The sequence below is a fragment of the Pseudophryne corroboree genome, chromosome 2, assembly GCF_028390025.1.
Source record: "Pseudophryne corroboree isolate aPseCor3 chromosome 2, aPseCor3.hap2, whole genome shotgun sequence".
Lineage (NCBI taxonomy): Eukaryota > Metazoa > Chordata > Amphibia > Anura > Myobatrachidae > Pseudophryne > Pseudophryne corroboree.
In genome coordinates this window covers 42,047,477-42,062,173 of record NC_086445.1, presented here as the reverse complement: position 1 = coordinate 42,062,173, position 14,697 = coordinate 42,047,477, and positions in this window count along the sequence as shown.

The window sequence follows — 14,697 nt, the reverse complement described above, 5'->3', positions numbered from 1 at the left end:
TTCGAATTGAAAACATTGCATCCGAGGGGTCTCAATATAGATTTCGAGACTAAATGGTTTCTTTGACATAAATTACCTCTAATATTAAATAATGTATATCGAGTAATCTTTGTGTATTTAAACCATGTAAAATTGAGCTATGTATGAGGATAACACAACTAATGGATGTCTATTTCTCTCTATATATTCCATTGGGGAGAGTGACATAACGGTTTGCGTTCCACCTCGGCAAAATATGGACTTCCGGTATGCGTTCCAGATACCGGATATGACGTATCGCTACTAAGACATCCGGTTGGGACGTGCGGCTCACAGATAGAAAAGGAGACCCGCACGGCGGAAGCCGGAAGCTCTGAAAGGGCGGAAGTCCGGACCACAATAAAAGACCACAGCTGAGTGGTAAAGGACAATGGACATACGTGCGGTTTCCATAGTAACGAACCGCGGAGACTTATGGGATCAAAATAAGGTGGAATAATCTGTGGAAAAATATGGATATATTAACCCAGGATCAGGGTTATATTTATGGACAACAGTATTAGAAATGGAATTACAGCCTCACTTTAGTGTGAACCAATTAAATATGAATTAAGGTTTTTTATCATTATTTGGATGTATTATCATTCTTAATTGATATATATATATTTTAATGTTTTCGATTATATAATGGGAATAGGTTAGAATTTGTGTAACCATATAGAAATGTATGATTTTAAAGATAAAGTAATCGTATTGGCTAAATTCTGTCATGTGATATGGATAGTGGGTATAAAAGGCCGAGAGGATTACTTCCACTATCACACCCTGAGGAAGGACTTAGATCCGAAACGCGTTGGTGTTTGCTGTAGAGGACCCCCGGCTGTACCTGACCGCTCACTAGGACATCCTCCTGGACTGGCTTTAACTCCTGATCCTTGTGGGTTTGTGCCTATTCCCCTGGTTCCATCTTAGGGGTGCGAGTGGAAGTGGTCCTGCCGGTTAAGTTTATGGGGTACCTCTATTTTCTGTTTTTTTAAGATTTTTATGTGATTGTAAGAATTAAAGAAAATCTGAGTTTTTTAATCTATAACGGACTGATGGAGTTTTAATCTATCGTGAGGCTGTGGATATACATACAAGACCATTGAAGGATCCCAGTGAGGGCGGATTCGTTAAAGATACCTTTGCATGCACATAGGGCTTATCATAAAGGTGAGCTTTATTTCAATAAGCGATATACCATAGATGATGTGATTGCGGTGCATTACATAGAAGATAAAGAAACCTTTATGTGAACATAGGGCCTATAATAAAGGTCAGTCGTTGAAGGATATCTCAAGTGAATAACCATATGCTGAAGTTTCTATAAGAATATTGTGCATTCTGTTTCCTTTGAGGGTTGTCAGACACAAGGAGTTCCGGTTTATAGCAGCGCTTGGAGTCCGTCCATCATTGTTTTTGTAACCGCAGCGTCTAAGCTCCGACCGAGTCCCTCGTGGTAGCGTCTGAGCCGGAAGTGAGGTCATTTAGTTCATGAAACGAGAGACACGCGGGAACTGGCCATGAACTCGGAGGAGGGACGGCCAGGAGAGCGTCTGAATCCCCCTGTTGACTTAAACTCCCAGGATCGCGGCCTCTACCTAGTCCTGGCGCCTATGATCCCCAGAGCGTAGCGCTGTCACACTCGAGATGTTCGGCGCATCAACACACTGTTTGTAGTCTCCACCAAATCAGTGTAGCTGTGTCCTGACCCCTCTAGTAAGAGGAAGTCCATAGACTCACCGTCTCCCCATGCTCCGGCCACAACCTGGTTACGTCTGCTGGACCTGCTAGAACATCCGACACAGACGCCCGTCGAGACAGCACTGATACCCGAAGGTAAGCGTTGTTGCGACCCGGTGGGGAGTTGTTGGAGCGACTCTTTCTAGTATGCGTTTAAGACGCTGTTAAGAGAAGTCGCTCAAAAAAACAATATAGTAAGTCTATAAAAATAAAATAATAAAAGCTTGAGGCTGCTCTCACAGCAGCTCTGTGACCATGCGGCTTCCTGCCGCACCAAGCAAAAAACTGATCTGACTGAGTCAGTTGGCGGGACTATATAGTGGAGGCCCCAATGCATCCTGGGAGGCCAGAAAGCTCGTGACTGTGTTGGTGCCATTTTCGCTGTCGCTTGACAATATCCCAATGTTATCCTGTGGATAATCCTGTGGACCCAGCCAGAAAAATCGCAGGTTTCCGCCCAGAAACGCCGGCTTCCTATCAGGAATAGCGGCTACATTGCAATTACGATCTGCACGCAGTTTCTGTTGCTATTACTCCTTTCGCTATGCATGCGCAGTCATTCGGTAATCACTCAATTTGCGAATTCTCTGAATTGCGATCCATACTGACGTCTGTGGTCATTGAAACGTTTGAGCGTCTGGTTTTGACTCACCTGAAAACTGTGACTGGCCCCCAACTGGACCCCCTGCAGTTCGCCTATCGATCAAATCGGTGTGTCGAGGATGAAGTCAACCTGTGCCTGCACTACATTCTACAGCACCTAGACATTCCCGGTACCTATGCGAGGGTCCTGTTTGTCGATTTCAGCTCGGCCTTCAATACAATCGTCCCCAGCATCCTCCACCCCAAATTACTTCGCCTAGGGGTCCCAGAAGCTACCTGTTCCTGGATAGTAGACTTCCTGACAGATAGGACATAGGTTGGGAAAGCGCAGCAGAGGTTCTTCCTCAGGCAACTAAGGAAGTTCAACATCCCACAGAAGCTTCTGCTTCTCTTCTACTCCGCGATTGTGGAGTCGGTACTGTGCTCCTCGATACTCGTATGGTACAGCTCCACTAGCGCGAGGGACAGATGCAGGCTACAAAAGGTGTTCAGAACCACAGAGAAGATCATCGGGGCCGACCTTCCCTCAGTCCAGGACCTGTACCTGTCCAGAGCTAAAAAGCGGGCAATGAAGATAGTAAAAGACCAGCTACACCCCGGCCACAGCATGTTTAACTTGCTTCCTTCAGGCAGGCGTTACAGGGCCGTCCCCGCCAGGTCCACCCGAAGCCTCAAAAGTTTCTTTCCCCAAGCGGTCCGCCTGCTGAACTCATCAACATTGACTGAGTAGACGTACATGTAACTCACTTGTCCCCCTACGGTATGCAAACTGTGTGACTTTACTTGCCCTCCCCCATTCCCCACCACCTGCTTATCTGTTACCTACTTGGCTGTTGTATAGCAAACCGAAGACAAATGCCTAGTATACGCAAGTATACCTGGACAACAAAGCGGATTCTGATTAGGCCCTATGTCCGGCTTTTGTTTGATATGCAGTGGGGCTTTTTGGGGATTAACGAAACTTTAACGGATAACATTTTTGTATCCAGGGTTTGAATAAGCCTTGCTCTCCGTTTTTCTATCCAGTGTTTGTTACAAGAATAATTATGTTCAAATGGTCTAAAATTAAATAAATGGTTGGTTGATTAATACGTGGGAATAAAAAACTTCATGGGTAGCAGAAAAAAAAATTCTGTGATGGATTTTTTGTTTTATATCTACAAAAGTGTCAAAGGGAAAATCAGGTCCAACCACGCCAAAGATCACTACTTACTCTGAAACAGTGGTGAAACGACTGACCCTGCAGGGATTGTGGCTGAGCCCAGAGGTGAGTGGAGACCTTGTGGCTTCAATTTGAATAATCCAACCGCTGTGCAATCTCAGGGGTCTTTTTTTGCAGATAAACTTACAAATGGGCCTCAAGGAAGGGACTGTGATGTAACCTGTCTTGGCTCACTATTTACATATATTTGTAGCCTCTCTTTTTCACACACAGGACTGGGAGTAAACCATCTGCTTTAACTATAAACTTCAGATCTCCTGCCTAGTCTTACTTCCATTCCGAATTACGCTCCAGAAGTAACCAGCAGCTGGCACACACTGAGCTTTTTTTGCAGAGCTTTTGACTGCAGAGACTCCCAGGAGCTAATACTTCCTCCAGGATCTGCTGTTCTCCAGAAACAGGAGGTGGAGCACTAGCCCTGTTTGGTGCCCCCTTGAAAAAGTGGGGAAACCATCCATGATCCCCCCAAAAAATGACAACTGAGATAGCAGGACCATATAGAAGGCTGTTATTAGCCACAAGGAAAGCACTGGAGGTTCTTCAAGGTGTCAAATGGATGATTTTTTCATTTGTTATTAATGGGTGACAGGTGAAGTGTCAAACTACAGTCTTTCTTTTTGGATCATGCGACACAGCACATGGCCCCCTAATCACTACACGACTTGTGTGGGCTCTAACCCCTTTGGCTTTATTGATAAAGGAACAGTATATCGGTCACAGGGCTCAGGATTAAGTAAACTGGTCATTAGACGGGGCATTACCTAGTTATTTGGTGCTATCAACTGGTAATGGAAAGGTGGCAACCCTCCTAATCACTGCAATTCACAGCTACTGTATAAGTAGAGATGAGCGGGTTCAGTTCTCCGAGATCCGAACACCCCTGAGCTTCACCTATTTTACACAGTTCCGATGCAGCCTCGGATCTTCCCGCCTTGCTCGGTTAACCCGAACGCGCCCGAACGTCATCATCCCGCTGTCGGATTCTCGCAAGATTCGTATTCTATATAAAGAGCTGCGCGTCGCCGCCATTTTCACTCCTGCATTGGAGATTGAACGGAGAGGACGTGGCTACGTTCTCTGCCTGAAAAACTCCGTAATCTGTGCTCAGTGTGCTGCAAATATCTACGTTCTCTGCCTGAAAACGCTCCATATCTGTGCTCAGTGTGCTGCAAATATCTGATCAGTGTGCTGCATTGTGGGGACCACCAGTATATAATTAAAGTAGTACAGTAGGCCATTGCTGTATCTTGCAGCTCTGTGTCAAGTATACTACCCATATATGTGTTGCACTGTTGTGAGCAGTATATAGTAGGACAGTGCAGCATTTTGGTGACCAGCAGTATACATGTAGTACAGTACAGTAGGCCATTGCTGTATCTTGCAGCTTTGTGTCAAGTATACTATCCATATCTGTGCTGCATTATTGTGAGCAGTATATAGTAGGACAGTGCAGCATTTTGGTGACCAGCAGTATACATATACAGTAGTACAGTACTGTAGGCCATAGCTGTATCTTGCAGCTCCGTATCACTTCAAGTATCCATATCTGTGCTGCATTGTTGTGAGCAGTATATAGTAGGACAGTGCAGCATTTTGGTGACCAGCAGTAGTAGTACAGACAGTACAGTAGGCCATTGCTATTGATTACTGGCATATAATTCCACACATTAAACAATGGAGAACAAAATGTGGAGGGTAAAATAGGGAAAGATCAAGATCCACTTCCACCTAGTGCTGAAGCTGCTGCCACTAGTCATGGCCGAGACGATGAAATGCCATCAACGTCGTCTGCCAAGGCCGATGCCCAATGTCATAGTAGAGAGCATGTAAAATCCAAAAAACAAAACTTCAGTAAAATGACCCAAAAATCTAAATTAAAAGCGTCTGAGGAGAAGCGTAAACTTGCCAATATGCCATTTACGACACGGAGTGGCAAGGAACGGCTGAGGCCCTGGCCTATGTTCACGGCTAGTGGTTCAGCTTCACATGAGGATGGAAGCACTCATCCTCTCGCTAGAAAAATGAAAAGACTTAAGCTGGCAAAAGCACAGCAAAGAACTGTGCGTTCTTCTAAATCACAAATCCCCAAGGAGAGTCCAATTGTGTCGGTTGCGATGCCTGACCTTCCCAACACTGGACGGGAAGAGCTTGCGCCTTCCACCATTTGCACGCCCCCTGCAAGTGCTGGAAGGAGCACCCACAGTCCAGTTCCTGATAGTCAAATTGAAGATGTCACCGTTGAAGTACACCAGGATGAGGATATGGGTGTTGCTGGTGCTGAGGAGGAAATTGACAAGTCAGGCACCTGGGGAGACAACTGTTGTCCGTGGGACAAATATGGCCATTGACATGCCTGGTCAAAATACCCCAAAAAAATCACCTCTTCGGTGTGGAATTATTTCAACAGAAATGCGGACAACAGGTGTCAAGCCGTGTGTTGCCTTTGTCAAGCTGTAATAAGGAACATCCTCCCTTATACGTCACCTGGAGCGCATTCATCAGAAGTCATTGACCAGTTCAAAAACTTTGGGTGACAGTGGAAGCAGTCCACTGACCACTAAATTCCTTCCTCTTGTTACCAAGCTCCTGCAAACCACACCACCAACTCCCTCAGTGTCAATTTCCTCCTTAGACAGGAAAGCCAATAGTCATGCAGGCCATGTCACTGGCAAGTCTGACGAGTCCTCTCCTGCCTGGGATTCCTCCGATGGATCCTTCAGTGCAACGCCTACTGCTCCTGGCTCTGCTGTTGCTGCTGGCAGTCGATCATCATCCCAGAGGGTAAGTCGGAAGACCACTTGTACTACTTCCAGTAAGCAATTGCCTGTCCAACAGTCCTTTGCGAGGAAGATGAAATATCACAGCAGTTGCAAAGTGGATAACTCAGGCCTTGGCAGCTGTGTTGGTGTTAGACGTGCATCCGGTATCCGGCGTTAGTTCACAGGCAATTAGAGAATTTCTTGAGGTAGTGTGTCCCCGGTACCAAATACCATCTAGGTTCCACTTCTCTAGGCAGGCGATACAGAGAATGTACACAGACGTCAGAAAAAGACTCACCAGTGTCCTAAAAAATGCAGTTGTACCCAATGTCCACTTAACCACAGGCATGTGGACAAGTGGAGCAGGGCAGACTCAGCACTATATGACTGTGACAGCCCACTGGGTAGATGTATTGCCTCCCGCCGTAAGAACAGCAGCGGCGGCACCAGTAGCAGCATCTCGCAAACGCCAACTCGTTCCTAGGCAGGCTACGCTTTGTATCACCGCTTTCCAGAAGAGGCACACAGCTGACAACCTCTTACGGAAACTGAGGAACATCATCGCAGATTGGCTTACCCCAATTGGACTCTCCTGGGGATTTGTGACATCGGACAACGCCACCAATATTGCGCGTGCATTACATGTGGGAAAATTCCAGCACGTCCCATGTTTTGCACATACATTGAATTTAGTGGTGCAGAATTATTTAAAAAATTACAGGGGCGTGCAAGAGATGCTGTCGGTGGCCCGAAGAATTGCATGCCAATTTCGGTATTCAGCCACTGCGTGCCAAAGATTGGAGCACCAGCAAACACTCCTGAACCTGCCCAACCATCATCTGAAGCAAGAGGTGGTAACGAGGTGGAATTCAACCCTCTATATGCTTCAGAGGATGGAGGAGCAGCAAAAGGCCATTCAAGCCTATACATCTGCCTACGATATAGGCAAAGGAGGGAAAGTGCACCTGACTCAAGCTCAATGGAGAATGATTTCAACGTTGTGCAAGGTTCTGCAACCCTTTATACTTGCCACACGTGAAGTCAGTTCAGACACTGCCAGCCTGAGTCAGGTCATTCCCCTCATCAGGCTTTTGCAGTAGCAGCTGGAGAGATTGAAGGAGAAGCTAAAACGGAGCGATTCTGCTAGGCATCTGGGACTTGTGGATGGAGCCCTTCATTCGCTTAACCAGGATTCACGGGTGGTCAATCTGTTGAAATCAGAGCACTACATTTTGGGTTTAAAGCCTATGTTGTATCTCTCTTTCCGGCAGACACAAGTCTGCAGAGGTTCAAAGACCTGCTGGTGAGACACTTGTCAACTCAAGCGGAACGTGACCAGTCAACAGCTCCTCTTTCACATTCTCCTGCAACTGGGGCTGTGAGGAAAAGGCTAAGAATTCCGAGCCCACCCGCTGGAGGTGATGCAGGGCAGTCTGGAGCGAGTGCTGACATCTGGTCTGGACTGAAGGACCTGCCAACGATTACTGACATGTCGTCTACTGTCACTGCATATGATTCTGTCACCATTGAAAGAATGGTGGAGGATTATATGAGTGACAGCATCCAAGTAGGTACGTATACTGGCAGGAAAAAAGAGGCAATTTGGAGGCCCTTGCACAAACTGGCTTTATTTTACCTAAGTTGCCCCCCCTCCAGTGTGTACTCCGAAAGAGTGTTTAGTGCAGTCGGTTACCTTGTCAGTGATCGGCGTACGAGGTTACTTCCACAAAATGTGGAGAAGATAATGTTCATCAAAATGAATTATAATCAATTCCTCCGTGGAGACATTCACCAGCAACTGCCTCCAGAAAGTACACAGGGACCTGAGATGGTGAATTCCAGTGGGGACGAATTAATACTCTGAGGAGGGGGATGTACACAGTGAAAGGGGTGATGAATCGGATGATGAGGATGAGGTGGACATCTTGCCTCTGTAGAGCCAGTTTGTGCAAGGAGAGATTGATTGCTTCTTTTTTGGTGGGGGCCCAAACCAACCAGTCATTTCAGCCACAGTCGTGTGGCAGACCCGGTCACTGAAATGATGGGTTTGTTAAAGTGTGCATGTCCTGTTTATACAACATAAGGGTGGGTGGGAGGGCCCAAGGACAATTCCATCTTGCACCTCTTTGTTTATTTTCTTTATCTTTGCATCATGTGATATTTGGGGCTAATTTTTTTTGAAGTGCCATCCTGTCTGACACTGCAGTGCCACTCCTAGATGGGCCAGGTGTTTGTGTCGGCCACTTGTGTCGCTTAGCTTAGTCACACAGCGACCTTGGTGCGCCTCTTTTTTTCTTTGCATCATGTGCTGTTTGGGGACTATTTTTTTGAAGTGCCATCCTGTCTGACACTGCAGTGCCACTCCTAGATGGGCCAGGTGTTTGTGTCGGCCACTTGGGTCGCTTAGCTTAGTCATCCAGTGACCTCTGTGCAAATTTTAGGACTAAAAATAATATTGTGAGGTGTTCACACTGAGGAAGCCGCCGAGGTCTAAAGAGGCGGGGAAACGCGTCTGTTTTGTCTCCCACATATACGGGATAGCAGAGTAATATTTACCAGCCGGCTGGTTAATAAGATACCCCTGTGCAAAGAAGGGGCACAAGGCAGAGAAGTGACCATTACCCCCGAGAAAGCTGATGGTGAGCAAGCAGCCGGGAGGAACATCGCTGCTATAGAGGTGATATACGGACTCCAGATAAGGCTGAATAAAAGAGCTGCAGCCGGGAAGGTAATCATCCAACTGCGGTGAAAGAGGTTTGCTGACTGACCCATAAAAAATATGCTGAGACATCTTATCTGCTAACAGCAGCTTTGGATTTAGCACAGATATATTCTTTGCATGGCCATGCATGACTGCTTTTTATCAAACGAATACTGCAGTCAAAATTAACAAAAAGTGACTAATTGCATTATTAAAGTAACTGGCATTCATGAACTGCAAAGATAAAAACTATCAGGTGCATGCATATATTGCTACATTGGATATGTGGACTGAACAGTAAACTTGTAGCCAAAATAGAAAGTATCAACTAAGGACTTTCAAATAGAGATTTGGTGCACGTTTATAATACAGCTTTTTGCAGGTCACTGTTTATATGTATTGGTGTAATGTACATGTGTTTTACTAAAATATGAGTCAATTTTATTGATACTGGCCGGTATTATTTTTAGTTTTAAAAATTAATCATTTAATAATAAAATCTACTGCAGATTAAATTAGCGCTCTCCCATTGTTTTTCTTGTTCTATTGATGTTAGGGGTTTAAACCAATTACCCCTGGGAAAGCAGCAATTTCTTCTGTGGAATAAAGGCGCCTGAGGTTTTTTGGTTTTGTGTTCAGAATAGACTGTAAATGAGTGGAAATTATGGTTATTGAGGTTAATAATACTATGGGATCAAAATTACCCCCAAATTCTATGATTTAAGCTGTTTTTGATTTTTTTTTTTTTTTTTTAAACGCACGAATCCAAAACACACCCGAATCAGACAAAAAAAATTTCAGGGAGGTTTTACCAAAACGCGTCCGAATCCAAAACATGGCCGCGGAACCGAATCCAAAACCAAAACACAAAACCCGTAAAAAATTTCCGGTGCACATCTCTAGCTATAAGGAATCTTTATTTGTAGCAATGTATCATACATGAGGATAGGGGAATAAGGTCCTGCTTCCGGTTTATAAGCGAGGCTGGTGTTCATACAACTCAGTGAATTATCGAAAATACTGCGTAAGACTTACTCGGGGAGTCGATGCGTCTAATTTCTGTATTGGAGCTGTGTATGTGGACACAGCTGCTGAGGACCTTGCGATGGGTCATGGGGCGTCTCTATTCATCTCTGGGCAGCTGCTTCACCCGCAAGTCGGTAGGCTGAAAAATCGGAACAGCGAATGCATTTGCTTATAAAAGTTTTCTTACAAATTAGAATCAGGCCCTCCGTACGAAGTAAAGTGATGGCATACGTGGCCACTTAACTTCCCACATCTGCCCCCCAGCAACGGTACAGCACATAAGCCAACATCTGACGGATTCATCTCCTGCAGAAACCTTCGGTGAGTAACCCTTAATCTTCTCTACCCAACGTCTCCCGTAATATATAAACCTTTACTAACAGAAATGGAGAATTCTCTGTAGATACAATCCGGGGATATGTAATATTTCCAGGTACTCTCCAAAAACATGTGTTTCTGGGGAAATCCCACCAATAAAAATTTGATTAATAGTCTCCCAAGTACGAAGATTTGTGCTGGAGAACTACTGTATAGAGTCAGAGGAATAAATCTATGAAAATGGGGTTGGCAGACCAAATTGTGCTCTCCGCCCCAGAGACGCTGGTCAGTCTACAGCTCTCATTTCCATGGTTGTGCCAAGAGTTGACCGTATTATGAGGGTCACCATCATCATGGGGTTCTAGCCAACCTCTAGCGGACAATCCAGCCAAGTCCCTTTTGAGGTGGTTTGGGGCTTAGAAGACATGGAGGGTAATTTAGACCTGATCATAGCAGCAAATTTGTTAGCAGTTGGGCAAAACCATGTGCAGTGCAGGGGGGGCAGATGTAACATGTGCAGAGAGTTAGATTTGGGTGGGTTATTTCGTTTCTGTGCAGGGTAAATACTGGCTGCTTTATTTTTACACTGCAATTTAGATCTCAGGTTGAACACACCCCACCCAAATCTAACCCTCTCTGCACGTTACATCTGCCACACCTGCAGTGCACATGGGGGCTAATTCAGACCTGATCGCTAGGCTGCGTTTTCGTACAGCGGGCGATCAAGTTTAAACTGCGCATGCACCACAATGTGCAGGCGCGTCGCACGGGTACAAAGTGAATCACCACTCAGCGATGGGTTAGTGTGAAGGATCCATTTGCACAGGCGTTTGCAAGGAGATTGACAAGAAAAGGGCGTTTGTGGGTGGCAACTGACAGTTTTCTGGGAGTGTTTGAAAAAAACGCAGGCGTGTCCAAGCGTTTACAGGGCGGATGTCTGACGTCAATTCCAGTCCCGAACAGGCTGAAGCCATCGCAGCAGCTGAGTAAGTCCTGGGCTGCGCAGAGACTGTACAAAATCTGTTTGTACAGCTCGGCTACACATGCGCTCACACACTTGCACAGCTAAAATGCACTCCCCCTGTAGGTGGTGACTATCTGATCGCATGACTGCAAAAATCGCTGCCCAGCGACCAGGTTTGAATTCGGCCAATGGTTTTGCCCAACTGCTAACAAATTTGCTGCTACGATCAGGTCTGAATTACCCCCATTACCAGGCCCTCAGCTTTCACACAGATGTGACTTACAAATGGCCAGAGTTGACCTACTGTAGTGGTTCAAAACCCAAACCCCTTATAAACTTTACAGACCCCTCACTGCAACCGGTTGGCCTTCCATTCCCGGACCTACTGTATGTAGCAGGGTTGGAAGCTGCAGGTCACATTTCAAGGTGAGGTTACCTTCTCCAGCTGAGAGAGTGGCAACCCTTCCACATTTTGGGGCTAGGCACTATACATTGGAAGGAAAACTACAGATTGGGTAAACTACACCGCAGAGTCACAGTATTCTGAGCACCACCGTGTGCAGCATGGACAGCAGCGAGACGGCTGAACTGTCATGTTAGACACACGTCTGGTAGCCCCAGGTTCATTTTGACGGTGAGCTGCTCCGCTGTAGCGTGTCGGTCGGCCCTCACGCACCTTCATAGCCGACGTTCACTTCTCACATCAATGGCGCGTGTCGCTCCGCAGTTTCTACATCGATTAATCGCAATGGTGCCATTTGTCCAGTCACGATACATCTTTACCGCAGCAGCACGCGGACAGGTTACAAACTGCGCTATTTCAGAAATACTGCCACCCTTTGCCCAAAAGCCGATAATAACCCCTTTTTGCAACTCTGATCGCCCTGTGTGGAGTTTGTATATTCTCCCCGTACTTGTGTGTGTTTCCTCCAGGTACCTCTCACAATCCAAAAATATACTGGTAGGTTAATTGGCTCCCAACAAAAATTAACCCTACTGTGAATGTGTGTGTGTACACATGTGGTAAGGAATATAGATTGTAAGCTCCACTGGGGCAGGGACTGATATGAATGGCCAAATAATCTCTGTAAAGCACTGCAGAATATGTGTGCGCTATATAAAAGGAGATTTATGGTAGACTTACCATTGTTAAATCTCTTTCTGCGAGGTACACTGGATTCCACAGGGAATAACATCAGGGTGTAGAGTTGGATCTTGATCCAAGGCACCAACAGGCTAAAAACTTTGACTGTTCCCAGGATGCACCGCCTCCTCTATAACCCCGCCTCCGTGCACAGGAGCTCAGTTTTGTTAACCAGTCCAATGCAGTAGCAGGTAAAGAGATGGTAGATGTTGGTCACATGGAACCACGTTCTCACAACAGGAGAAAGGACCAGCGGCTAATACCATACAAACCCAAAGAAGCTAAGTGCGTCAGCGTGGGCGCCCTGTGGGAATCCCGTGTACCTCACAGAAAGAGCTTTAACAATGGTAAGTCTACCATAAATCTCCTTTTCTGCAGCGGGGTACACTGATATTCCACAGGGAATAACATCGGGGTGTCCTAAAGCAGTTCCTCATGGGAAGGGACGCACTGTAGTGGACACAAGAACCCAGCGTCCAAAGGAGACATCCTGGGAGGCGGAAGTATCAAAGGCATAGAACCTTATGAATGTGTTCACAGAGGACCACGCAGTCGCCTTGCACAATTGTTCTGCGGGCGAGCCACCCAAGAAGGTCCAACAGACTGAGTAGAATGGGCCTTGATAGCAGCAGGAGCTGAGAGACCAGCCTGCGCATAAGCTTGTGCAATCACCATTCTAATGCATCTGGCTAAAGTTTGCTTGTTTGCAGGCCAGCCACGTTTGTGAAAACCGAACAGTACGCAGAGGGAATCAGACATCCGAATGGAGGCAGTCATTTCCACATATAAATGGAGAGCCCATACCACATCCAAAGAGTTTCTTTGGAACACAAACCAGCAGAGATAAAGGCCGGAACCAAAATCTCTTGGTTAAGGTGGAAAGATGACACCATCTTAGGCAGATAACCAGGGGGAGTACGGAGAACTGCCCGGTCACGATGAAATATCAGGAAGGGCGGACGAAAGGACAAAGCGCCTAAGTCCGATACTCTTCTAGCAGAGGCAATAGCCAACAGGAACAGGACCTTAATAGTAAGCCATTAAAGGTCCACAAAATCAAGAGGCTCAAAGGGAGACCCTTGCAGGGCATGAAGGACAACAGACAGATCCCATGGAGCCACATGAGGGACATAGGGAGGTTGTATCCGCAAGACACCGAGTGAAGGTATGAACGCAATTTTCCTCTGAAACCACACCGATAAAGGCAGAAATATGAACCTTGAGGAAGGCCAGACAAAGGCCTAAATCCAGGCCCTGTTGCAGAAAATCCAGAAGCCACGAGGTTCTGAACTTGTATACCTCGTAGTTCTTAGCAGCACACCAGGTGAAGTAAGAGTTCCAGACCCTGTAGTAAATCCAAGCCAAAGCCGGTTTACGGGCCTTCAACATAGTTTGGATGACTGCCTTAGAGAAACCTTTGGCCCTCAGGAGTGACGCTTCAAGAGCCACGCTGTCAAAGCTAGTTTGGCCAGGTCTGGGTAGATACAAGGGCCCTGAACGAGGAGGTCTGGGCATTGAGGAAGTAGAGGACGTTCCATTGATAGACCCTGCAGGTCTGAGAACCAATGCAGTCTGGGCCACGCTGGAGCGACTAGAATTAGCATTCCTCCTTCTTGCTTGAACTTCCGCAGAACCCTGGGCAGGAGGGAACACATATGGCAGTCGAAATTTCCATGGAATTGCCAGTGCGTCCACGAACGCTGCTTGAGGATCCCTTGTCCGTGATCCGAAGACCGGAACTTTGTGATTGTGTCGAGAAGCCATCAGGTCTACGTTTAGTAGGCCCCACTTGTCCACTAGGAGTTGAAACACCTCCGGATGAAGGTCGTCCAGATAAGGCAGGATCCTGATTTCCTGTTGATGGAGATGAGCTGTCATGACCTTGGTGAAAATTTGAGGGGCCGTAGTCAGTCCAAACGGCAGAGCCCTGAATTGATAATGGAGGTTGCCAATAGCAAACCGCAGATATTGCTGATGCGAAATGGCAATAGGTATATGCAGGTAAGCATTCTGTATATCCAGGGATGCCATGTAGACCCCAGGTTCCATGGCCAGTACAATGGAGCGCAGTGTTTCCATACGGAACTTAGAAACTCTCACAAACGTGTTCAGTGACTCGAGGTTGAGAATAGGCTGGAAAAGACCCACTGGGTTTCATTACTAGAAACCGGGTCGAATAGTAGCCCCTCCCCATTTGGG